Source organism: Triticum urartu, chromosome 1, assembly GCF_003073215.2.
Source record: "Triticum urartu cultivar G1812 chromosome 1, Tu2.1, whole genome shotgun sequence".
Classification (NCBI taxonomy): domain Eukaryota; kingdom Viridiplantae; phylum Streptophyta; class Magnoliopsida; order Poales; family Poaceae; genus Triticum; species Triticum urartu.
The window spans coordinates 20,268,102-20,294,543 of record NC_053022.1 but is presented as its reverse complement, the minus strand read 5'-3'; the positions used below and the strand labels follow the sequence as shown (position 1 = coordinate 20,294,543).

General features: G+C 44.7%; 1 pseudogene; it reads right to left on the bottom strand.

Moving 5' to 3' along the window:
* Positions 1–9,677: 9,677 nt before the first annotated feature.
* Positions 9,678–10,680, bottom strand: LOC125532581 (annotated as a pseudogene).
* Between the last annotated feature and the right edge of the window lie 15,762 nt (positions 10,681–26,442).

Sequence of the window (26,442 nt, the reverse complement as noted above, 5' to 3'; positions counted from 1 at the left end):
TGAGCTAACTAAGTTGAAATGGGTTGTTTATGAGCTAACTTAGTTGAAATGGATCATTTATGAGATAACTTAGTTGAAATGGGTCATTTATGAGCTAACTAAGGTGAAGGGCATCGTTTTTGAGCTAACTAAGGTGAAATGAATAGTTTTTGAGCTAACTAAGGTGAAATGGATCATTTATGAGCTAACTAAGGTGTTTTTGAGCTAATTAAGGTGAAATGGATCTTTTTTGAGCAAACTTAGGTGAAATGGATCATTTAAGAGCTAATTTAGGTGAAATGGATCGTTTTTAGCTAACTTAGGTGAAATGGAACGTTTAGGAGCTACTGTAGGTAAATTGGGTCATTTTAGAGCTAACTTGGATAAACTGGATCATTTATAAGCTAACCTAGGTAAGATGGGTCATTTTGGAGCTAACCTAGGTAAAATGGATCGTTTATGAGCTAACTAAGTTAATTATGCAATTTTTGACATAAGTAAGCTAAGTACATATCGTTTTAGAGCTAACTTGGGTAGAATGGATGGTTTATGAGGTCAGTAAGCTTATTAAGTCATTTTGGAGGAAAAGAAGCTAACTCTAGGTCATTATGGTAAGCATATTGGAGGAAATAAAGCTAAGTCTAGGTCTTTATGCATTTGTTAAGCAAAACACTAGAGAAATTTACCGTGATCACGGAGGTGTAGGACCGGGCAGGCTCACGCCGGTAGCTGGAGAAGGAGTGGGCTGGCTCTCGCCGGTAGCTGGAGAAGGATCGTGCGATGCGTTTCTGGAGTTAAGCTGCACCAAAGATCATTTCCAATGTCTCGTTAGCATTATGACACTCAAATGTTAATACTAGCAAGTAATGTCCATTCAAATTAAACTCACCGTGCTCCCAGGAGCAATCACTGGCATCGGCAGAGCGGTCTGACCGGACTTCTCGCACACAGACTGCACATTTGGTTTTCACAACAGAGTCATACTAGTTAGTAATGAGACTCAAATGTTAAGACTAGCAAGTAATCTGCAGAAGAAACTTACCACAAGGAGCTCGTACATGGCCCTTGCCTGCATGTCATTCCGTGCCCTCTCCTCCTCCAACATCTTTGTTGTCCTCTCCTCCAACTCCTGCTGCCTCTCCGCCGCCTCCGCCAGAAGTTTCTTCGTTCTATCTCTCTCACTCTGTATAGCAGCCTGCAACACCACTCACATGACCATTTGTAATCATTGATGGAAGCGCACACAATGTAATGGAGAAAGATAGCTGAGTACGTATAACTAACCTTGAAGGCGAGTTGGACTGGCCGTTCACGAGGCCTTATCTCAGGAGCGGAGCTCGACTGGTGCGCCTTGATCTCCGGGAGAGTGCTAGGACAACGGATAAGTCCATCTCCCATGGCTATGGAGCCATGGGACCTCCCGCCACCAGATATCATCAGCAGCTCTGTACCAATGGGACCCTGGCTCGGGTTAAATTCCTCCCCTTTCCTCGCCTTCCCCTGATCTCTATATTGCACGAGCTTGTCGTGGGCGGAGATGTTGGTGAAGTTCTTTGGATCATCAAGGTCAGACGCAGAGAATGCCTTGACTTTCTTGTAAGGGCCAGTGTGGGCCATGGCATACAGGTCGTACACCTCTGGCACCTTATCCGCCTTATTGTAGCGTGCCTGAAAGAGAGAAACAAAGTAAATTAGTAATTAAAGGGCTAAAGCTAGTATGATGAATGAATTGCATGAATCATGAAGCAAACCACATACCCAGTTCCGCCCGTACTGAAATAATTTGGAGCTGCCTTGGTGGTGTGGCACACCTTCCATTTGGGCACGTTTGTCCTTGGCCTCTTTGTGGGTGGCCAGCCATTCTTCTGAGCACCACGCATTGACCAACACCTCCCAACAATCTACACACCATCTCGGAGGGGCCTAAGTTAGCAAATAGAAACTTGAGCGCTAAGGCTATGAATTACTAAATGATGGAAGTAAGTACAAGGCCTTAAGAATTACCTTCATGTACTTCTCCTTACTCAAGAACTTATCGCGGCACTCCTGCTTGGGCTTCTTGATACCACGCCCGGCATAGTAGTCTCGAACAGCCTGCACCCGAACCTCATGCTGCAAGTTCTGAAGTAGGCGCTTGCACTCCTTGTGGATAACATGATCCGCCTCCTCCTCGTATCCCTCCTCACACCTATAGAATGTCTGCAATCATATGAGACGATACTGATTAGTACAATTAATAACTAGCTAGTTGAAGATTTTTAATTGTGTAAAGGAGCAATTACCCAGAACTTTTTGATCACGACGTCTGCCCTCGTCTTGCACAAGACACCGTCAATAATCTCACCCGGCGGGGCCGGGGCAGCCAAGTAGTGCTCCCAAGTCAATCCAACCTCTAGAAGCCGACCCTCACCAGGCAACGTGAAAAACCCCAGGAAGTTTTTCCAAATCAGAACTCCAAGGATGGAGTTGGGCCGGCGGACACTTTCATGGTGGTCCCAACCCCTGCAGCATGACATGGCCAACACATCAGTTATTTGAAGAAACGTGAATGCAGAAGGTACAAAAAGATTAAATGCACTTACCTCTCCCCATCAGGGAAAATCAACCACCTCTGCTCGCGGGTCGCCGGCAAGGACGGGAGCCGTGTAGCACCACGCTGGTAGACGTTGCCCCCCTCTCCCCCTCCTCATCAGTCGGCTCCCCGCCATCATCAGCATGGCCACTCGGCTCCCCGCCATCCTCAGGCTGACCCGACCAGGTACCCCATCCAGACGTGTGATCCTCCGGGGTCTCGTGGGCCCAAGTCTCGTGGGCCGAAGGCCCGTCGACCTGAGGCTCATGGGCCGAAGACTCGTGGACCGGAGGCTCGTGGACCGGAGTCCGTGCAGCATCCTCCTCAGACGAGTCCACCCTAGCAGTCACGTGCTCGGGTGAAACAGCTGGGGGCGGTGGCGAGGAAGGCGCCGTAAGAGTCACCCTACCTCCTCTCCCGCGACCACGTGCTCCACCTCCTCTCTTCTTCTTACCTCGTCCCCTGCTGGGCACCCCGGTCGACGAAGAAGGGCCCGGCGGTGTCGCCAAACTGTCCAGCAACGCTCGGCGGAGAGGTGCGTGTGGAATGGAAGACCTCGCACCACGCGCCGACGAAGAAGGGGCCTCGGCGCGCTCCCGACCAGCGCCCACCATCTTTAAACACCTGCCATGACAAAGAATAAACGAAATTAGTACAACATAAAAAAAGTGCCGACATGAATAATAATATGTATATCACTTAAGTGTATCATCATCAAGTACAACATAAAAAAATTGAATACCTGACACTACTAATAATCTCGATCAGTATCATCAATAAATGCATAATCATCATCATCACTATAATCAATGATGGGCTCATAGGGTTCATTGGCATCAACATGTGCAAGGCCACCTTGACGTAATCGGTCAAGCATTGACAGGTCATCCGCAGCAGTAACCTCTTCTTGTTCCGGCTCTTCTTGTTCCTCCTCTGGGGTGATGTCGGATTCATTGTCGCTGTCTACTTCAATGTTTTGGGGTGAAGTATAGCGGTTCTTGAAACGCTTTTTGGAAAGACGTGTCTCTTGGAAGAATTCTCCTTCATATGTGTCTGGGTTAATGTGAGGTTCATAATCCTCTTCTTTTGGGGGAGAAAGTCTAGCACGTGGCGGCACTTCATAAACGACATCCCAACCTTCCAGATTTGGATTAGTTTGGTAGGCCCACGGTAGATAGAATACTTGGGTCACCTGTTGAGCCATAATATAGACATCAGGAACATCTAAATGAGTGCTTTGGTTGATTTCAACTAGCCCTATATGTTCATGAGTCCTTCTAGTCTCCTTCGGCTGAAACCAATAACATTTGAAGACTACGACATTCGGTGGGTTTTCACCATAGAACAGAAGTTCATAAATTGCTTGAACTCTCCCATAATACTTGGTGCCTCCTTCGCCGATAGCAGATACACAACAATTTGTAGAATTTCGGTCGGCCATAGATAGCTCTTTGCCATAGGTACGAAAGCGATACCCGTTGATGTCGTACTTGTCAAATGAACGGACCTTATAGTCAAAACCATTAGCGACTTGTCTCAATTCGGCGTCCATAGACTCTGAATTAGCCTACAAGTTTAATATGAAAGGATTGTTGCATTATGCACAAATTAGCGAATGAAATGAAATAGTCTAATAGAAATTACTGTTTGTTTGAACCAAGAGATGAAACCGGGATAGCCACCTCCTTGCTTTGCGAGAAGCTCATACTCTTCGACGGAATCCTTTTGGATCTCCGCTCCATACAAGAATATGGCGACATATCGACTGTATGAAATATCCGGGAATAAGAGTAGTTCAAAGGAAATAGAAGTTGCGAAACAATGTACCGAGAACTTACTCGATGTATGGCCGCACTTCTATCAGGTTGTTGAAGATATACAACGAAATGGTCCGCCATTCTTCGTTATCCAAAGATACTGGATGTGAAACACTAGCTGGTGCGAGATTCCCTTTGAATAGGCTGAGGTTGGATCCACCCTTTTTAGGCTCGTCAGCATTGTACCGAGGCTTCGGATTATACAAATGACGATTTTTGGCTTCGTAGTGCGCTGTTACGAAGTTTGCCACCTCCTCTATGATGAATGCCTCAGCCATCGATGCTTCAATTCTACGTTTATTTTTACATTTTTCTCGAAGCGTCTTCTGCATCCTCTCAGTTGGGTAGCACCAACGATTTTGCACGGGCCCCCCCAATCTTGCCTCGGTCGGGAGATGCAAAATCAAATGCTGCATTGGATTAAAGAAGCCCGGTGGAAAGATCTTCTCTAACTTGCAGATCAACTCCGGCGCCAACTCTTCCATTTCTTCTAGCACGCCAGGCGATAGTTCTTTCGCACAAAGAACACAGAAGAAATAGCTGAGTTCTGCCAGTACTAGCCATTCATCCTCAGGGATGAAGCCACGCAACATCACTGGCATTACCCGCTCAATCCATATGTGCCAATCATGACTCTTGAGACCAAATATCTTCAGTTTATCAAGATTCGCTCCCCTCTTTAGATTCGCTGCATACCCATCGGGGAACATCAACTGCTGTTGCACCCACAAGAGAATTTCCCTCATAGCTGGCCTTCCAAGATTGAACCATGCCTTTGGCTTCGTCCAGTTCTGCTTTCCTTTCGGTTCTTTCATGTTTTGTAACAGCCTATCACATAGCGCCTCCAGATCGACTCTAGCCTTAGTATTATCCTTTAACTTCCCATCTATGCCGAACAATGTACCAAAAAGTGCCTCGGCAATATTCTTCTCAGTGTGCATCACGTCGATGTTGTGTGGGCAAAGGAGGTCTTTAAAGTAAGGCAGATCCCATAAGCATGTTTTGTGAGTCCACACGTGCTTAGTATTATACCCCTTGAAGTACCCTGGACGTTGTGGATCTGGCTTGAGAGCGTTTAACTGATCTAGGGTCTGTTGGCCTGTCAATGCAGGTGGTGCAGAGTTTTTGACAACTCTACCCCTGATGAAGTTCTTCTTGTCTTCCCTGAACTTATGGCGAGGATCCAGGAACTGTCTATGCATGTCGAAGCAAGAAAACTTGCGACCGGCTTGAAGCCAACGAAACTCAAGAGCTCCCTTGCATGTGGGGCACAGGAACCTTCCATGCACACACCAGCCAACGAATAGCGCATACGCCGGCAAGTCATGCGTCGAGTACATGTACCAGACACGCATTATGATGTTCCGTTTGCTAAAGGCGTCGTATGTCTTGAACCCATTATCCCAGGCTTCTTGCAATTCGTCCTTAAGCGGCTGCATGTACACATTCATATTTTTTCCTGGATAGTTGGGTCCTGGAATTATCAACGTCAAGAAAATGTTCTTTCTTTGCATAATCTGTCCGGGGGGGAGATTGAGTGGAAAGACAAATATGGGCCAACAACTGTATTGGGCTGCCGTCATAACAAACACACTGAACCCATCCGTGCTGATGCCGACTCGAGGATGCCTCGGATCTGCCGCTTTGTCAGCATGTAATTCATCAAACTTTTTCCACGCAACACCATCCGATGTGTGTACCATCATCAGATTCCCATCTGCATCTAGTTCGGTTCTTTTGCCTGTTTTGTGCCATGTCATCTGTCTGGCCATCTCTTCGACCATGAAAAGACATTGAAGTCTTGGTACGATTGGCATATACCGAAGAACACTAACGGGGATTTTGGTCTGTGTCTTCTCACCCATACCGTTGTCTACCACAATATACCTGGAAGACATGCAAATGGGACAATAGTTCAAGTCTGCATAGTCAAGCCTAAATAAGGCACATCCTTTCTCACAGGCATGTATCTTCTCATAGGGCATCTTCAGTGCACGGAGGATTTTGTCCGACTTGTACAGGTTTGCAGGCATTACATGGGCTTTGGGTAGAAAGCGTACAAATACTGTCATAATTGCGTCATAGCATTCTCTGCCCAAGTTGAACTGAGCCTTCAGAGCCATTACTTGTGAGATGGCATCCAACTGACAAAGCTCAGTGTGCTCGTGGAGCGGACGTTTCGAAGACTCCAACATTTCATTGAAGGCCTTTGCAGATTCCTCCATCTCCTTGTCCGAATCCCGAGCATCATCATAGCCTTGCACCATGTTTTCCATCCCGGTACCATGCTCGTCGGTGCGACGACGATCCACCTCAGCTCGGTCACGTTGGGCAGACTCACCATGAAATGTCCACACCGTATAATCGGGCGTAAAACCACTCTTCTGCAGGTGTTTGCCCATTTCAGCCTCTGTCTTCTTTTCCCAATTGCCGCACCGGAAACAGGGGCACCAGGTTTTCTTTTGGCCATTTGCAAATGCGGCTTGCACAAACCCCTTAGTTTTTGTGAACCATTCAGCGCTCCATTTGTTCTGACCAGTGTGACCGGTATACATCCACGCACGGTCACTCATCTTGACTTTCAGAGCTACTGGGCACACAACAATTATATATGTAATTCGCCATGTATATATTCATCAGTTGATCTACTTTGTCAATTTTATTACGTCCATGCAACCTACACTCTAACAGGTAATGATAGGTCCTAATCCCACCCGTGTATGTGTAGATTAGGTTCATTTTCCCATGCTATGCTCTGGATCCGACGCAAAATTTCGGCAGCACCTCCCCGCTGTTCTCCTGATACACGTCTCTGCAATAAACAGAGAGGATGTGTACCCGGAGAACAACATGGGAGGCACCGACGAAATATATGCGTCGGATCCGGAGCAAAGCACATGGGAAAACGAACCCAATCTACACATACTCGGGCTGTCCATGGATAGCGTTGGACAATTCGAAAGAATCAAGGTTATAAATATGCAAATGCATGCATATTTATAACTATGACGCTTTCGAACGGGAGACACATATTGGTTACGCATACTGATGATTCAAGACACATATATAGCTAGCTATCAAGTTTCATCGGAATAGATCAAATAATTAATGGGGGAGGAGGACTTGTCATTTGTGCTCACCCACGAACGAAGGGGCAGAGCTCGTCAAACGCACGGCGAGGTTGTCGAACACCAAACCTCGCAGCGATGAAACAACTGCACATTTAAAACTACACGATCAACACAATTATATATGATGTTTTTCATAACAAAATCGAAAAATATATGACCTAACTAATAATTCACAAATATATGACCTTGTCGGCCTCTGGAAGGCCAAAGAACACCTTTTCGGGAGGTGTCGGTGGTCGGGGTGTCCTGTCGGTGTCGGGGTGCCGTGTCGGGGTCGGGGTGCTGTTTCAGGGTCGGGGGGTCGGGGTGTCGTGTCGATGTCGGGGTAGTGCCGTGTCGCTGTCGGGGTGTTGTTTTGGGGTCAGGGTGTGGTGTCGGGGTCAGGGTGTCGGGTCAGGCTCGGGGTCGGGGTGTCGGGTCAGGCTCGGGGGGTCGGGGTGTCGGGGTTGGGGTCGGGGTGTCGGGGTCGGGGGCGGGATCGGGGTCGGGGTGTCGGGGTCGGGGTGTCATGTCGGGGTGCCGGGTCGGGGTCTTTTTTCCTTTTCTTCTTCTTCCTCTTCTTCCTTTTCTTCCTTTTCTTCCTTTTTTTCCTTCTTCTTCTTCTTCTTCTTCTTCCTCCTTTCCTTTTTCCTCTTCTTCTTCTCCTCCTCTCCTGTTTTTTTCTTCTTCTTCTTCCTCTTCTTCTTTTTTCTTATCCTCCTCCTCTTCTTCTTCTTCCTTTCTTTTTTCCTCTTCTTCTTCTCCTCCTCTCCTATTTTTTTCTTCTTCTTCTTCCTCTTCTTCTTTTTTCTTCTCCTCCTCCTCTTCTTCTTCTTCCTTTCCTTTTTCCTCTTCTTCTTCTCCTTCTCTCCTGTTTTCTTCTTCTTCTTCTTCCTCTTCTTCTTTTTTCTTCTCCTCCTCCTCTTCTTCTTCTTCTTCCTTTCCTTTTTCCTCTTCTTCTTCTCCTCCTCTCCTGTTTTTTTCTTCTTCTTCTTCCTCTTCTTCTTTTTTCTTCTCCTCCTCCTCTTCTTCTTCTTCCTTTCCTTTTTCCTCTTCTTCTTCCCTCCTCTCCTGTTTTTTCTTCTTCTTCTTTTTCTTTCCTAAAACTGAACTAAACCTAAATCTAATCTAAACATAAACCTAGAACTAAAAAAACAGAAGAAAAAAAAGGAAAAAACTAAATCTGAACCTAAAACTAAACTAAAACTAAACCTAAAACTAAAACTAAACCTAAAACCTAAAAAAAAAGAAGAAAAAAAGGAGAGGTAGAGCTCACCTGGGCCGGTGGAGGAGGTGGCCGGTGGAGGAGGGGGGCGCGGGCGGGCGGCAGGCGGGGCGCCGGGGCCGGGCGCGGCGCGACGGGGCGCCGGGGAGCGCGGCCCGGGGCGGCGCGGGGGGGCCGGGTCGCCGGGCCTGGGCACGGCGGCGCCGAGACGGGGCGGGGGGCCGGGGCGACGGGGCGGTGGGCCGACGCGGCGGGGGGACGGTGGGGCGGCGGGGCGGTGGTGCGACCGGGCGGCGGCGAGTGGTGGGGGCGGCGGCGCGCGTGTGTGGGAGGGAAACAGAGAGAGAGGGGGGGGTGGGGCGCGTCGGTCGTTAGATACGTTTAATCTTTGCCGTTCGCCACCTTTGCCGTCCGCTAATGTGCTCTTTGCCGTCCGCTAGCGGACGGCAAAGAGGGGGGCCGTTAAGTATTTTTTAACCAGCTCCTCAGCGGACGGCAAAGATTCTTTGCCGTCAGCTAGCAGACGGCAAAGAACAGGCTGATGGCAAAGGCTTTCTTTGCCATCAGCCTATTCTTTGCCGTCTGCTTTCAGGTAGCTGATGGCAAAGAGCTGGCAGATGGCAAAGTAGCTGATTCCAGTAGTGTCAGCTTATGGAAGCATAAGTTGTCAACAGCCCTTAACATGACGCTGAATGATAGCTCAGCAAACATGGCATACCACAAGGAACTGAGACAGCATGGTCGCACCGGCGTTGCACAAAAATATACTCCAGGCTAGACAAGCAGATGTAGAAGGAAAAAGAATTCAAATGCAGCAACAAAAGGATGTTCTCAAGCCCATATATTATTACTGACTCATAATATCAATATCACACTCCGATTCGGAATAACTCGTCATATCACACAGCAGTGTTTAAATCAGTTCCACATAGAGATCCCAGAAGAGAGAGCGCCCACATGGGCGTTAACAATATTTACGGGGCTATCAGATATGAGCAGCCCTTGACAACTGACGGCGAAGTGAGTGAACATTGCATGAGCCGTACCTGCATAATAGAGAGAATAGAGTAAGATGTTAGTGTTCAAGAATTAAAGGAAGGCTCCTTCTCTAATGCATGATACGCACACTCGTGCGTATTCCCAAAAAATAATTAAAGGAAGGATAGGTCTTGACTATGAGCTATCTCTGCAATGCATTTGTTCACTCACTGTTACTTAACATATTCTACAGTGATGCTAAGCTACTGACTAATAGTTCCGGAAAAAATTAGTGTACTCCGTCCACAAATACTCACTCAGCAAACAACAATACTGTGTCATGAAGATGACCTTCTAATGCTACTGCTTGCCAATATGAAAAAAGTTGCAACACAGTGCCAATAAGAATGTTAGTCGACACAGAGATGGATACCTTTACGGTGATAAATCTGTGTGCAATTTTACTGGAATGTGTGGTGTGTCAGCAGTGGCACATTAGTCACCTTGATTGGCGACTAATAGACCTATTATTGGTGACTAATAGACCTATTATTTCATATAGATGATACACAGGCTTAAGGTAACTCAGATGGGTCACCTTCACCCTGCCCCTGCTGAAGGTGAAGTCCTCGATTCTGTGGCCACTGAAGAAATCCGCCACCTCCTGCAGCACCGGTGGCTTGTGCAGGTCAAACTCGTGCGTGCATCCGGAACACCTACGAACCACGCAGAAGAAGAGTCAGCTCACACGCATGCACGTACCGAAGTGGTACACAATATCTTGTGGAATCGAAAGGAATCGAAGCGGCAAGAACCAAACTGTTGGAGAGACGAGATCGACGGATCACTCACGTGGCGGAGGTCGGCCTTGAGGGGCGTCGTGGCCTCCGGGGACGACGAGGCCGCCATCGTCACCGCGGAGGCAGTCACCCGCGAGGGCGGTCGTCAGGCTTGGCTTGGACATGCTTGACCTTGGAGAGGATCTCCCACGGCCGCCATTGCTGATGCTGCTGCTGGATCTGAGCTTCGGGGATTGGGGATCGGGGATACGAAACCCTAGCTACAGCGGAGGAGGAAGAAGAGCTGGGAGCAGGAGCGAGGTTCGGGTGCAGCTCGAGGGAAGGAGGGCGCCGCCGGTGACAGAAAGGAAGGAGGGCGCCGCCGGTGCCAGCGCGAGGGAAGGAGGGCGTGAAGCGAGGGGTCAGGGAGAGGCCGATCTGGATCGGGGACAGAGATAGGGAGGCGGCGGGCGGAAGGAAGGGACGAGAGGTGAGAGAGAGGTAGGGTTTGGTGCGGTGGGTTTTTTCCTTTCTTTGCATGGACGGATGGATGGACGTTGGACTGCTAGTAATGGATGGTAGGATGTCTGCCATCTCATCGGTCCGTGCCACAAATGGTTCCACCAATCACAATGTAGTACACACTTTGACGATTTTATAACCATCTAAATTGGTCGTAATCAATTAAATAATATGCTAAATCATGTCACCTATTTTATAACATCATAGAATTAGAAAAAAAAAAGAACAATAGCATCGTGTCACAGGTGAGACTTGTTTTTCAGAAAAATAGCAAACCTGGAATAATACAAAAATCTTTAAAAATTGATCTGAAAAATGAGTTTTATTTGCAAAAAAACATTTTCAACCTTTGGAGTGTCGAAAATGGTATATATTTTTTGAAGCACCTACCAATATTTGTTGCAAAATGGCACCACTCTATTTTTCAATAATATTAGATCATATTTTAGGTACAATTGACCAAATGCTTGTGTCTCAATAGCTGTCTATCCACCTCTCGTCAATAATTGAGGAGGTTTTTCAAGTGCCCATTTTTCATTTTTCGAGTGTCCAAAAGGGTTTTTTTGTGAAGAAGCTACCAAATAATTGTTGCGAAATTGGACGAAATCATTTTTCTAAAATGCTATGCCATATTTAATGCAAAATTGACCAAATGGTTGGGTGTAAAGAGTTTTGATCCTCTTCTCGTGAAAAAGACAAATTTTCGCCAATTCTGCTGGAAGCGAGTCAAATTTGAACTGTAGCTGCCTTATAGTTTGCTCTTTATTTTTTCCAAAACTCATTTCTAGGTACATAAGTATCTATTTAATCAGAGAAACACCAAAAAAATTCCAAGATTCAACAACTAGCTAGGAACGGTCATTCCCGCCGTTTTAACCGCATTTTGAAACGGGCATAAAAAATTCAAAAAAAATCAAAAAATTGGGAAACCTTCGCATTGTGTCATTATATGTGGCCAAGTTCCCAGGAAAAATAACAAACTTGTAATACGGCAATTATTTTAAAAAAGTGTTCTCAGAAACGAGCTATCACGTGTGGAGATCAATGGCTTTCAAGCCAAATGATCAATCTTATGGCCACATTCATGGCATAGTTTGTTCAAATGATCTCATATTGTGCACAAGGGTGCATATTGGAATGACAAACAATATTGCCTAAGGAAGTTTTCATTTTCCTTGGACGGAAAAACCATTTTCAATTTTTCGAGTGCCCAAAAGGGGTTTTTTTGTGAAGGACCTCCCAAATAATTGTTGCAAAATTGGACCAAATCATTTTTCTAAAATATTAGGCCATATTTAATGCACAGTTGACCAAATGGTTGGGTGTAAAGAGTGTTGATCCTCCTCTCGTGAAAAAGACAAATTTCCGTCGATTCAGTAGGAAGCGGGTCAAATTTGAACTGCAGCTGCATCATAGTTTGCTATTTATTTTTAAAAAAAATCATTTCTAGGTACATAAGTATCTATTTAATCACAGAAACACCAAAAAAATTCCAAGATTCAACCACTAGCTAGGAACGGTCATTCCCGCCGTTTTGACCGCATTTTGAAACGGGCATAAAAAATTCAAAAAAATCAAAAAATTGGGAAACCTTCGCATTGTGTCATTATATGTGGCCAAGTTCCCAGGAAAGATAACAAACTTGTAATATGGCAATTATTTTAAATAAGTGTTCTCAAAAACGAGCTATCACGTGTGGAGATCAATGGCTTTCAAGCCAAATGATCAATCTTATGGCCACATTCATGGCATAGTTTGTTCAAATGATCTCATATTATGCACAAGGGTGCATATTGGAATGACAAACAATATTGCCTAAGGAAGGTTTCATTTTCCTTGGACAGAAAAACCATTTTCAATTTTTCGAGTGCCCAAAAGGGTTTTTTTTGTGAAGGACCTCCAAAATAATTGTTGCAAAATTGGACCAAATCATTTTTCTAAAATATTAGGCCATATTTAATGCACAATTGACCAAATGGTTGGGTGTAAAGAGTTTTGATCCTCCTCTCATGAAAAAGACAAATTTCCGCCGATTCAGTTGGAAGAGGGTCAAATTTGAATTGCAGCTGCCTCATAGTTACATAAGGACCTATTTAATCATAAATACATGGTTTGGTGGCGATACGTCGAGGTTTGGGCGGTGGCCGAGGGCCCTAACTCTAGAGCGCGTAAACTCGCATGCCGGTCGCATGGTCACCGCGTGACCGTAATGTTGCCATGTGTTCTGGGCGGCCTAGGCATGTCTAGTGGGTTGGGAACTCCCCAGGTTGGTGCTAGGAAGAAAATTACAACATAACATTCTCACGAGGAGACCGATCGATGCTCAAACATGAATTAGCAGCCAAGTGTTTGATTAGCGGTACGGGAAATGCACATGGACAATGGGCGTGAGTTTTGGCTGAGGCTGATCATCTACTAACGAGAATGTCTTCACAAATGTTTAGCTCAAAAGGAGGATCCTAGGTGGTACTTGCTTTGCAAAGTACCACGCTGGACAAAAATATGAATGTTGAAGATGGGCTCAAAATAATGAATGGAGTGAGCTGAAATTTTGTGGAGGATTGTTATTTGGGCACAGGAAAGCATTGTAGAAAATTGATACCATTTGGACATGCCAAAGTAGTACTTCCTTCACAATGCTCTTCTATGGACAGAAACTTGGGAAAACTAGTGAGAGAGATTGGATGAATGAAATGAGCTCAAAATTGGGGTAGGTAAGTTACTTAGGTATGGTCATGCGCTGGTAAATTTTCAGATCATTTGGGTAAGCCTAGCTAGTACTTACTTCACAAAGCTTCTCTCGAGGTAGAAACTTTGGAAATTTCCCGAGAAAGATTTACTAGGAAAATTGAGCTGAATATTATCATGTGGCAATGATTTGGGTATGGAAGAGTGCCCGAAAAGTTTGAGGGTAATAGGAGGGGTCTATATAACACTTGCTTTGCAATGTGCCAATTTGGCCATAAAATATAAATTGAACCTGGGCTCACATAGATGATTTGACTGAGCTGCAATTTGGAGGAGGGTGATAATTTGGGCATATGAAGGAACTGTATAAATTTCATGTCATTTAGAGATATAAAAAAGGTACTTCCTTCACAATGCTTCTAGGTGACAAAAACTTTGGAAATTTCCCGAGGAAGATTTGCTAGGTAAATGGAGCTGAATTTTGTCATGCGGTAATGATTTGGATAGGAAAGAGTGCCCAAAAATTCCAAGGGAATCAAGAATATATAAATAGCACTTCCTTCATAAAGTGTTGTTGTGAACAGAATAGGAAAATGAATATTGTTGAATTAGTTTTGAACTAGGCAAGGAAGGATTTTTACATATTTGATGAAGATATGCCCGAAAGAATTTATGAGATTTTTTTGGGAATTTTGGGAATGATAGAAATATAGGTTGCTTCACAACCTAGGGCAAAAACTGCCACATGGACATGACACATAGGCAAAACTGATGAGATGGCGCCTAGTAATCACAACCCACCACAATCTACAAGGCTATGACCATCTATATTGGTCAGTAACAACTAGAAATAAGGCAGCGGACTAGCACTGTTTGCTTTGTGACCATTTCGTGTAAGGAAATTACGACCTTTCTGACCAAAATGGTCGCAATGGTTTAGGGTTTGGAGCCCCCTGAATAGCTTTTGACCAATTGGTCTAAAATGGTCATAAATTTATGACCAATTCTTCGAGGGTCACTGACAGAAGGTCATAAGTTGACATATTTCTTGTAGTGATCACATCCTTTTGGCCATATCACATCACACGGCACATGCTGCAAAAACAAGTTAGACGTCCTCTAATTGTTGTTGCAAGTTTTTACGTGGCTGCTATAGGTTTCTAGCAAGAACGTTTCTTACCTACTCCAAAACCACAATGTGATATGCCAATTTCTATTTACCCTTCATAAGGACCCTTTTCATCGAATCTGATCCGACTAAAGTGGGAGAGACAGACACCCGCCAGCCACCTTATGCAACTAGTGCATGTCAATCGGTGGAACCAGTCTCACGTAAGCGTACGTGTAAGATCGGTCCGGGCCGCTTCATCCCACGATGCCGCCGAATCAAGATAAGACTAGTAACGGCAAGCAAATTGACAATATCGACGCCCACAACTGCTTTGTGTTCTACTCGTGCATAGAAACTACGCATAGACCTAGCTCATGATGCCACTATTGGGGAACGTAGCAGAATTTTAAAATTTTCTACGCATCACCAAGATCAATCTATGGAGTCATCTAGCAACGAGGGAGAGGGGAGTGCATCTACATACCCTTATAGATCGCACGCGGAAGCGTTCAAGAGAACGGGGTTGATGGAGTCGTACTCATCGTGATCCAAATAACCGATGACCTAGCGCCGAACGGACGGCACCTCCGCGTTCAACACACGTACGGTTGGGAAGACGTCTCCTCCAACTTGATCCGGCAAGGGGGAAGGAGAGGTTGATATAGATCCAGTAGCACGACGGCGTGGTGGTGGAAGCAACGGTGATCTCGGCAGGGCTTCCCCAAGCTCAGGGAGAGGGAGGAGTGTCACGGGAGGGAGAGGGAGGCGCCAGGGGCTAGGGTGCGGCCGCCCTCCCTCCCCCCCACTATATATAGGGTCCCTAGGGGGGCGCCGGCCCTAGGAGATCCAATCTCCAAGGGGGGGCGGCGGCCAAGGGGGTGGCTTGCCCCCCAAGCCAAGTGGGGCGCCCCCACCCCTAGGGTTTCCAACCCTAGGCGCAGGGGGAGGCCCAAGGGGTGCGCACCAGCCCACTAGGGGCTGGTTCCCCTCCCACTTCAGCCCATGGGGCCCTCCGGCATAGGTGGCCCCACCCGGTGGACCCCCGGGACCCTTTCGTTGGTCCCGGTACAATACCGATTACCCCCGAAACTTTCCCGATGGCCGAAACTTGACTTCCTATATATAAATCTTCACCTCTGGACCATTCTGGAACTCCTTGTGATGTCCGGGATCTCATCTGGGACTCCGAACAACTTTCGGGTTACCGTATACTAATATCTCAACAACCCTAGCATCACCGAACCTTAAGTGTGTAGACCCTACGGGTTCGGGAGACACGCAGACATGACCGAGACGACTCTCCGATCAATAACCAACAGTGGGATCTGGATACCCATGTTGGCTCCCACATGCTCCTCGATGATCTCATCGGATGAACCATGATGTCGAGGATTCAATCAATCCATATATAATTCCCTTTGTCAATCGGTACGTTACTTGCCCGAGACTCGATCGTCGGTATCCCAATACCTTGTTCAGTCTCGTTACCGGCAAGTCACTTTACTCATACCGTAATGCATGATCCCGTGATGAACCACTTGGTCACATTGAGCTCATTATGATGATGCATTACCGAGTGGGCCCAGAGATACCTCTCCATCATACGGAGTGACAAATCCCTGTCTCGATTCATGCCAACCCAACAGACACTTTCGGAGATACCTGTAGTGTACCTTTATAGTCACCTAGTTACGTTGTGACGTTTGGCACACCCACACCCAAGGAAATGATAATTGACATTCGGAAAAGCTATAGCAAACGAACTACACGATCTTTGAGCTATGCTTAGGATTGGGTCTTGTCCATCACATCATTCTCCTAACGATGTGATCCCATTATCAATGACATCCAATGTCCATAGTCAGGAAACCATGACTATCTTTTGATCAACGAGCTAGTCAACTAGAGGCTCACTAGGGATGTGTTGTGGTCTATATATTCACACATGTATTACGATTTCCGGATAACACAATTATAGCATGAACAATAGACAATTATCATGAACAAAGAAATATAATAATAACCATTTTATTATTGCCTCTAGGGCATATTTCCCATAGAAGGTTCTGTAGTAGACATCAAGCTCTTTTCTGGCGCCGTTGCCGGGGAGGTGAGTGCTTGAAGGTCTATCTTTAGATCTTGCGATCGAGTCTTTTAGTTTCTTGTTTTATCACTAGTTTAGTTTATAAAAGAAAACTATAAAAAATGGAATTAAGGTTACCTCATACGCTTCACCTTTTTAATATATTTTGTGAGTATGATGGAAAGGATAATTGTGCTCAAGTGCTAGAAGAAGAAATCTATAAAATGTTTGGCACTAAATATTTGAATGATGAGCATGATTGCAATGTTGTTAGTATGAATTCCTTGAATATCCATGATGCTAATGATATGCAAAGCCACAAGCTTGGGGAAGCTATGTTTGATGAAGATGATATTTTTTGTCCCCCAAGTTTTGATGAGCAAATTTATTATGATGAAAGTATGCCTCCTATCTATGATGATTATTGTGATGACACGTATGCTTTAAAGAACAACTATAACAATGAAATTTGTCATCTTGATCTTAATTTTCAATCACATGATAGTTATTTTGTTGAGTTTGCTCCCACTACTATTCATGAGAAGAAATTTGCTTATGTGGAGAGTAATAAAAATTCTATGCTTGTAGATCATGAAAAGAATGCTTTGTGTGATAATTATATTGTTGAATTCATTCATGATTCTACTGAAAATTATTATGAGGGAGGAACATATGCTTGTAGGAGTTGCAATAATATCAAGTTTCCTCTCTATGTGCTTAAAGTTTTGAAGTTATGCTTGTTTTTCCTTCCTATGCAAGTTGATTCTTGTTCCCACAAGTTGTTTGCTCACAAAATCCCTATGCATAGGAAGAGGGTTAGACTTAAATGTGCTAGTCATATTCTTCATGATGCTCTCTTTATGTTTCAATTCTTATCTTTTATGTGAGCATCGTTGAAATCATCATGCCTAGCTAGGGGCTTTAAACGATGGCGCTTGTTGGGAGGCAACCCAAATTTATTTTTGTTACTTGCTTTTTGTTCCTGCTTAGTAATAAATAATTCATCTAGCCTCTGTTTAGATGTGTTTTTATGCTTTTAATTAGTGTTTGTGCCAAGTAGAACCTTTGGGAAGACTTGGGGAAAGTCTTGTTGATCATGCTGTTTTTGATAGATTCTGTTTTTCGTGTGTTGTTTGCTTATTTTGATGAATCTATGTTTAGTAAAAGAGTTTATAAACCATATATAAGTTGTAATACAGTAGGTTTAACACCAATATAAATAAATAATGAGTTAATTACAGTACCTTGAAGTGGTGATTTATTTTCTTATACTAACGGAGCTTACGAGTTTTCTGTTAAGTTTTGTGTTGTGAAGTTTTCAAGTTTTGGGTAAAGATTCGATGGACTATGGAATAAGGAGTGGCAATAGCCTAAGCTTGGGGATGCCCCGGAAGGCATCCCCTCTTTCGTCTTCGTTCATCGGTAACTTTACTTGGAGCTATATTTTTATTCACCACATGATATGTGTTTTGCTCGGAGCATCATTTTATTTTATTTAGTTTTGCTTGCTGTTTGAATAAAATACCAAGATCTGAAATTCTTTAATGTTAGAGAGTCTTCACATAGTTGCATAATTATTCGACTACTCATTGATCTTCACTTATATCTTTCGGAGTAGTTTATCGTTTGCTCTAGTGCTTCACTTACATCTTTTTAGAGCATGGTGGTGGTATTATAGAAATAGATGAACTCTCATGCTTCACTTATATTATTTTGAGAGTCTTAAATAGGGTGGTAATTTGCTTAAAATCCTAATATTCTAGGCATCCAAGAATAGTAAAAACTTTCATATAGAGTATTGAATACTAAGAGAAGTTTGATGCTTGATGATTGTTTTGAGATATGGAGATGGTGATATTAGAGTCATGCTAGTTGAGTAGTTGTGAATTTGAGAAATACTTGTGTTGAAGTTTGTGATTCCCGTAGCATGCACGTATGGTGAACCGTTATGTGATGAAGTCGGAGCATGATTTATTTATTGATTGTCTTCCTTATGAGTGGCGGTCGGGGACGAGCGATGGTCTTTTCCTACCAATCTATCCCCCTAGGAGCATGCGCGTAGTACTTTGTTTCGATAACTAATAGATTTTTGCAATAAGTATATGAGTTCTTTATGACTAATGATGAGTCCGTGGATTATACGCACTCTCACGCTTCCAACATTGCTAGCCTCTCTAGTACCGCGCAACTTTCGCCGGTACCATAAACCCACCATATACCTTCCTCAAAACAGCCACCATACCTACCTATTATGGCATTTCCATAGCCATTCCGAGATATATTGCCATGCAACTTTCCACCGTTCCGTTATTATGACACGCTTCATCATTGTCATATGTCTTTGCATGATCATGTAATTGACATCGTATTTGTGGCAAAGCCACCGTTCATAATTCCTCCATACATGTCACTCATGAGTCATTGCATATCCTGGTACACCGCCGGAGGCATTCATATAGAGTCATATCTTGTTCTAAGTATCGAGTTGTAATTCTTGAGTTGTAAAAAAATAAAAGTGTGATGATCATCATTATTAGAGCATTGTCCCAGTGAGGAAAGGATGATGGAGACAATGATTCCCCCACAAGTCGGGATGAGACTCCGGACGAAAATAAATAAAAGAGGCCAAAGAAGCCCAAATAAAAAAAGGGAGGCCATAAAAAAAGAGAAAAGGCCCAAATAAAAAAATAAAAAAATGAGAGAAAAAGAGAGAAGGGGCAATGTTACTATCCTTTTACCACAATTGTGCTTCAAAGTAGCACCATGATCTTCGTGATAGAGAGTCTCCTATGTTGTCACTTTCGTATACTAGTGGGAATCTTTCATTATAGAACTTGGCTTGTATATTCCAATGATGGGCTTCCTCAAAATGCCCTAGGTCTTCATGAGCAAGCAAGTTGGATGCACACCCACTTAGTTTCTTTTGTTGAGCTTTCACACATTTATAGCTCTAGTGCATCCGTTGCATGTAAATCCCTACTCACTCACATTGATATCTATTGATGGGCATCTCCATAGCCTGTTGATGTTGGAAATATGCCCTAGAGGCAATAATAAAAGGATTATTATTATATTTCCTTGTTCATGATAATTGTCTTTTATTCATGCTATAATTGTGTTATCCGGAAATTGTAATACATGTGTGAATACATAGACACCAACATGTCCCTAGTAAGCCTCTAGTTGACTAGCTCGTTGATCAATAGATAGTCATGGTTTCCTGACTATGGACATTGGATGTCATTGATAAAAAGATCACATCATTAGGAGAATGATGTGATGGACAAGACCCAATCCTAAACTTAGCACAAGACCGTATAGTTCGTTTGCTAGAGTTTTTCCAATGTCAAGTATCTTTTCCTTAGACCATGAGATCGTGTAACTCCCGGATGCCGTAGGAGTGCTTTGGGTGTACCAAACGTCAGAACGTAATTGGGTGACTATAAAGGTATACTACGGGTATCTCCGAAAGTGTCTGTTGGGTTGACACTGATCAAGACTGGGATTTGTCACTCCGTATAACGGAGAGGTATCTCTGGGCCCACTCGGTAATGCATCATCATAATGAGCTCAAAGTGACCAAGTGTCTGGTCACGGGATCATGCATTATGGTACGAGTAAAGTGACTTGCCGGTAACGAGATTGAACGAGGTATTGGGATACCGACGATCGAATCTCGGGCAAGTAACGTACCGATTGACAAAGGGAATTGTATACGAGGTTGCTTGAATCCTCGACATCATGGTTCATTCGATGAGATCATCGAGGAGCATGTGGGAGCCAACATGGGTATCCAGATCCCGCTATTGGTTATTGACCGGAGAGCCATCTCGGTCATGTCTACATGTCTCCCGAACCCGTAGGGTCTACACACTTAAGGTTCGGTGACGCTAGGGTTGTAGAGATATAATATGCAGTAACCCGAAAGTTGTTCGGAGTCCCGGATGAGATCCCGGACGTCACGAGGAGTTCCGGAATGGTCTGGAGGTGAAGAATTATATATAGGAAGTGCAGTTTCGGCCATCGGGAGAGTTTCGGGGGTCACCGGTATTGTACCGGGACCACCGGAAGGGTCCCGGGGTCCACCGGGTGGGGCCACCCATCCCGGAGGGCCCCATGGGCCAAAGTGGGGAGGGGAACCAGCCCATAGTGGGCTGGTGCGCCCCCCTTGGCCCACCCCATGCGCCTAGGGTTGGGAACCCTAGGGTGGGGGCCGCCCCACCTGGCTTGGGGGGCACTCCACCCCTTGGCCGCCGCCCCCCCCCCCTAGGAGATCCCATCTCGTAGGGTCGGCGCACCCCCTAGGGGGCCTATATAAAGGGGGGGGAGGAGGGGCAGCCGCACCCTTGAGTCTTGGCGCCTCCCTCTCCCCTGCTACACCTCTCCCTCTCGTAGTAGAACGGCAAAGCCCTGCTGCGGTGACCCCTGCATCCACCACCACGCCGTCGTGCTGCTCGATCTTCATCAACCTCTCCTCCCCCCTTGCTGGATCAAGAAGGAGGAGACGTCACGCTGACCGTACGTGTGTTGAACACGGAGGTGCCGTCCGTTCGGTGCTAGGATCTCCGGTGATTTGGATCACGTCGAGTACGACTTCCTCATCCCCGTTCTTTGAACGCTTCCGCGCGTGATCTACAAAGGTATGTAGATGCAATCCGATCACTCGTTGCTATATGAACTCATAGATGGATCTTGGTGAAACCGTAGGAATTTTTTTTTTGTTTTCTGCAATGTTCCCCAACAGTGGCATCATGAGCTAGGTTTATGTGTAGTTCTCTTTGCACGAGTAGAACACAATTTATTATGGGCGTAGATGTTGTCAACTTTCTTGCCGCTACTAGTCTTATTTTGCTTCAGCAGTATTGTGGGATGAAGCGGCCCGGGCCAACCTTACATGTATGCTTACGAGAGACCGGTTCCACCGACTCACATGCACTAGTTGCATAAGGTGGCTGGCGGGTGTCTGTCTCTCCCACTTTAGTTGGAGCGGATTCAATGAAAAGGGTCCTTATGAAGGGTAAATAGAAGTTGAAAAATCACATTGTGGCTTTCACGTAGGTAAGAAAACGTTCTTGCTAGAACCCTATTGCAGCCACGTAAAACTTGCAACAACAATTAGAGGACGTCTAACTTGCTTTTGTAGCAAGTGCTTTGTGATGTGATATGGCCAAAGTTGTGATGAATGATGAATGATATATATGTGATGTATGAGATGTTCATGCTATTGTAATAGGAATCACGACTTGCATGTCGATGAGTATGACAACCGGCAGCAGCCATAGGAGTTGTCTTTATTTTTTTGTATGACCTGCGTGTCATTGAGAAACGCCATGTAAATTACTTTACTTTATTGCTAAACGTGTTAGCCATAGTAGTAGAAGTAATAGTTGGCGAGCAACTTCATGGAGACACGATGATGGAGATCATGATGATGGAGATCATGGTGTCATGCCGGTGACAAGATGATCATGGAGCCCCAAGATGGAGATCAAAGGAGCTATGTGATATTGGACATATCATGTCACTATTATTATTTGATTGCATGTGATGTTTATCATGTTTTTGCATCTTGTTTACTTAGAACGACGGTAGTAAATAAGATGATCCCTCATAATAATTTCAAGAAAGTGTTCCTCCTAACTGTGCGCCGTTGCGACAGTTTGTTGTTTCGAAGCACCACGTGATGATCGGGTGTGATAGATTCCAACGTTCACATACAACGGGTGTAAGACAGATTTACACATGCAAACACTTAGGTTGACTTGACGAGCCTAGCATGTACAGACATGGCCTCGGAACACAGAAGACCGAAAGGTCGAGCATGAGTCGTATAGAAGATACGATCAACATGAAGATGTTCACCGATGTTGGCTAGTCCGTCTCACGTGATGATCGGAAACGACCTAGTTAACTCGGATCATGTTATATTTAAATGACTGGAGGGATGTCTATCTGAGTGGGAGTTCATTGAATAATTTGATTTAGATGAACTTAATTATCATGAACTTAGTCTAAAATCTTTACAACATGTATTGTAGATCAAATGGCCAACGTTGTCCTCAACTTCAACGCGTTCCTAGAGAAAACCAAGCTGAAAGACGATGGCAGCAACTACACAGACTGGGTCCAGAAACTGAGGATCATCCTCATAGCTGCCAAGAAAGATTATGTCCTACAAGCACCGCTAGGTGACGCACCTGTTCTCCCTGCAGAACAAGACGTTATGAACGCTTGGTAGACACGTACCGATGATTACTCCCTCGTTCAGTGCGGCATGCTTTACTGCTTAGAACCGGGGCTCCAAAAGCGTTTTGAGAGACACAGAGCATATGAGATGTTTGAAGAGCTGAAAATGGTTTTTCAAGCTCATGCCCGGGTCGAGAGATATGAAGTCTCCGACAAGTTCTTCAGCTGTAAGATGGAGGAAAACAGTTTTGTCAGTGAGCACATACTCACTATGTCTGGGTTACACAACCGCTTGACTCAGCTGGGAGTTAATCTCCCGGATGACGCGGTCATTGACAGAATCCTTCAGTCGCTTCCACCGAGCTACAAGAGCTTTGTGATGAACTTCAATATGCAGGGGATGGAAAAGACCATTCCTGAAGTATTTGCAATGCTGAAATCAGAAGAGGTAGAAGTCAAAAAGGAACATCAAGTGTTGATGGTGAATAAAACCACTAAGTTCAAGAAAGGCAAGGGTAAGAAGAACTTCAAGAAGGACAGCAAGGGAGTTGCCGCGCCCGGCAAGCAAGCTGCTGAGAAGAAGCCAAAGAATGGACCCAAGCCCGAGACTGAGTGCTTTTATTGCAAGGAAAGTGGTCACTGGAAGCGGAACTGCCCCAAATACTTAGCGGACAAGAAGGCCAGCAAAACAAAAGGTATATGTGATATACATGTAATTGATGTGTACCTTACCAGTACTCGTAGTAGCTCCTGGGTATTTGATACCGGTGCAGTTGCTCACATTCGTAACTCAAAGTAAGAGCTGCGGAATAAGCGGAGACTGGCGAAGGACGAGGTGATGATGCGCGTCGGGAATGGTTCCAAGGTCGATGTGATCATCGTCGGCACGCTACCTCTACATTTACCTACGGGATTAGTTTTGAACCTCAATAATTGTTATTTAGTGCCAAGTTTGAGCATGAACATTGTATCAGGATCTCGTTTAATACAAGATGGCTACTCATTTAAATCCGAGAATAATGGTTGTTCTATTTATATGAGAGATATGTTTTATGGTCATGCTCCGATGGTGAATGGTTTATTCTTAATGAATCTCGAGCGTAATGCTACACATATTCATAGTGTGAGTACCAAAAGATGTAAGGTTGATAATGATAGTCCCACATACTTGTGGCACTGCCGCCTTGGTCACATAGGTGTCAAACGCATGAAGAAGCTCCATGCAGATGGACTTTTGGAGTCTCTTGATTACGAATCATTTGACACATGCGAACCATGCCTCATGGGTAAAATGACCAAGACTCCGTTCTCAGGAACAGTGGAGCGAGCAACCAACTTATTGGAAATCATACATACTGATGTGTGCGGTCCAATGAGTGTTGAGGCTCGCGGTGGTTATCGTTATGTTCTCACCCTCACTGATGACTTGAGTAGATATGGGTATGTCTACTTAATGAAACACAAGTCTGAGACCTTTGAAAGGTTCAAGGAATTTCAGAGTGAGGTTGAGAATCAACGTGACAGGAAAATCAAGTTTCTGCGATCAGATCGTGGAGGAGAATACTTGAGTCACAAATTTGGCACACACTTAAGAAAATGTGGAATAGTTTCACAACTCATGCCGCCTGGAACACCTCAGCGTAATGGTGTGTCCGAACATCGTAATCGCACTCTATTAGATATGGTGCGATCTATGATGTCTCTTACCGATTTACCACTATCTTTTTGGGGCTATGCTTTAGAGACTGCCGCATTCACTTTAAATAGGGCTCCGTCAAAATACGTTGAGACGACACCGCATGAGTTATGGTTTGGGAAGAAACCTAAGCTGTCGTTTCTAAAAGTTTGGGGATGTGATGCTTATGTCAAGAAACTTCAACCTGAAAAGTCGAACCCAAGTCGGAAAAATGCGTCTTCATAGGATACCCTAAAGAAACTATTGGGTATACCTTCTACCTCAGATCCGAAGGCAAGATCTTTGTTGCCAAGAATGGATCCTTTCTAGAGAAGGAGTTTCTCTCAAAAGAAGTAAGTGGGAGGAAAGTAGAACTTGATGAAGTATTACCTCTTGAACCGAAAAATGGCGCAACTCAAGAAAATGTTCCTAAGGTGCCTGCCCCGACTAGAGAGGAAGCTAATGATCATGATCATGAAACTTCAGATCAACTTGCTACTGAACTTCGTAGGTCCACAAGGACACGTTCCGCACCAGAGTGGTACGGCAACCCTGTCTTGGAAATCATGTTGTTAGACAACAGTGAACCTTCGAACTATGAAGAAGCGATGGCGGGCCCGGATTCCGACAAATGGCTGGAAGCCATGAAATCCGAGATAGGATCCATGTATGAAAATGAAGTATGGACTTTGACTGACTTGCCCGTTGAGCGACGAGCCATAGAAAATAAATGGATCTTTAAGAAGAAGACAGACGCGGATGGTAATGTGACCATCTATAAAGCTCGGCTTGTTGCTAAGGGTTATCGACAAGTTCAAGGGGTTGACTATGATGAGACTTTCTCACCGATAGCGAAGCTGAAGTCCGTCCGAATCATGTTAGGAATTGCCGCATTCTATGATTATGAGATATGGCAAATGGATGTCAAAATGGCATTCCTTAATGGTTTCCTTAAGGAAGAATTGTATATGATGCAGACGGAAGGTTTTGTCGATCCTAAGAATGCTGACAAGGTGTGCAAGCTCCAACGCTCGATTTATGGGCTGGTGCAAGCATCTCGGAGTTGGAACATTCGCTTTGATGAGATGATCAAAGAGTTTGGGTTTATGCAGACTTGTGGAGAAGCTTGTGTTTACAAGAAAGTGAGTGGGAGCTCTGTTGCATTTCTCATATTATATATAGATGACATACTTCTTATGGGAAATGATATAGAGCTTTTGGACAGCATTAAGGCCTACTTGAATAAGAGTTTTTCAATGAAGGACCTTGGAGAAGCTGCTTATATATTAGGCATCAAGATCTATAGAGATAGATCAAGACGCCTCATAGGTCTTTCACAAAGCACATACCTTGATAAGATATTGAAGAAGTTCAATATGGATCAGTCTAAGAAGGGGTTCTTGCCTGTGTTGCAAGGTGTGAAATTGAGCTCAGCTCAATGTCCGACCACGGCAGAAGATATAGAAGAGATGAGTGTCATCCCCTATGCCTCAGCCATAGGTTCTATTATGTATGCCATGCTGTGTACCAGACCTGATGTGAACCTTGCCGTAAGTTTGGTAGGTAGGTACCAAAGTAATCCCGGCAAGGAACACTGGACAGCAGTCAAGAATATCCTGAAGTACCTGAAAAGGACTAAGGAAATGTTTCTCGTTTATGGAGGTGACGAAGAGCTCGTCGTAAAGGGTTACGTCGACGCTAGCTTCGACACAGATCT